The sequence below is a fragment of the Dendroctonus ponderosae genome, unplaced genomic scaffold, assembly GCF_020466585.1.
Source record: "Dendroctonus ponderosae isolate FM_Combo_2020 unplaced genomic scaffold, Dpon_F_20191213v2 Dpon_F_20191213_5, whole genome shotgun sequence".
Lineage (NCBI taxonomy): Eukaryota > Metazoa > Arthropoda > Insecta > Coleoptera > Curculionidae > Dendroctonus > Dendroctonus ponderosae.
Window position 1 is genome coordinate 13,690,257 of NW_026018715.1, and position 1,362 is coordinate 13,691,618.

Here is a 1,362-nt window from a genome sequence, read left to right on the forward strand (position 1 = left end):
GAAACTATAAAAAATTCCAGCATTTTGAGCCCAAGTTGCGAACGAATCGTCTGGGATGGTCTCAATTATACAGAGAGTCGAGTGATTATTTAACAGGAAAAAGTAGGTTTGAGGATTTTTGCTATAAAAATAGATTTCCAGTAGCTTGCCGTCACTGTAAATGAGCCCAATTAGGAAGCTTAGGACTGAAAAGCTTTAAAAAACTTTTATTAGGTTTGATTAATCTTCATCGATTTTTGGTGCTTTCTTTTTTTAGATGCTTGACATTGAAATAGCGCATGTCATAATTGACTTTGGCTCTGGATTGGTTAGAAAGTCACCAGCATACCGATAGGGTCGAAAAGTGAATACAACTTTGAATGGATGAAAACCACTCAAGACTTTGGCTTCTTCTCTTTTTCAACTGCAAGCTTGCTTCTCAAGATTTTCTTCTCTGCATGTCATTTTCCTAGTCATTCCTTCTTCGGCTTCTTGTGGTTCAGCTTTCAGGTTCTCATTGTTCTCTTTTGGGGCTCTAAAAACGTTTTCCATTCTTCTAGTGCTTTGAATGCACCCTTTTCACTTTCGCAAACTTCTCCCACTACAGAAAATTGAGGACATTTTTATATTTTTTGAAGTCAAATTCAATGTGTCTTCATTCTCATCCGCTTCCTTGAATGTTATTTTCTTTGCCATTCATTCCTTTCTCAACATTTTGTGGTTGAGCTTCGATTGCATAATTGTTATCTTGTTTTTTAGATTTAGTGGTCTTGATTCTCGTTTTTGTGGGCTGCATTTTATCTTGCATACCGCGCTCAGACTCTTTGGTAAACTTCCCCCAATACAAAACTGAAGTATTTCTTTAATCATCTTTAACTTGAAGCTCTTTATCTTCATTCTCTTCCATTAAAGTCATTTATTTTGCTAATTCTTCCTCACCTTTCAGATTTTTATTGTTACCTTATTTTAATAATGTTTCCCATTTGCCATTGATCTAAATGCCTGCCTTTGGGGATTGCTTTCCATCTTTGAGTATCTTCGATAGTTTCCATTCAGCATCAGTTGCATCGCTGCAACTCTTTAGTGAACTTCTCTCAATCCTCCACTTTAGTTTTGTTAATTTTCCAATTTATTTTATTTTGTGTTTTTCTGCAGTTATGCAGTTTTTTCCGTTGGAATGGCTTAATAATCGATCGGCTCAATTGGGTGAAAATGCACAGATTTCTTTAAACAGTCATTTATTTAATGAATAATCCCCAAAAAAAACACAATTTCTCATACATTGTAACCAGCAAGGACGTTTTCTTCGGATTTCGATATGTTTTGGAGTCAATTTCGATCGGAACATTAAAGCTTCGCAAGAACAATTTCATATTTTGTAAG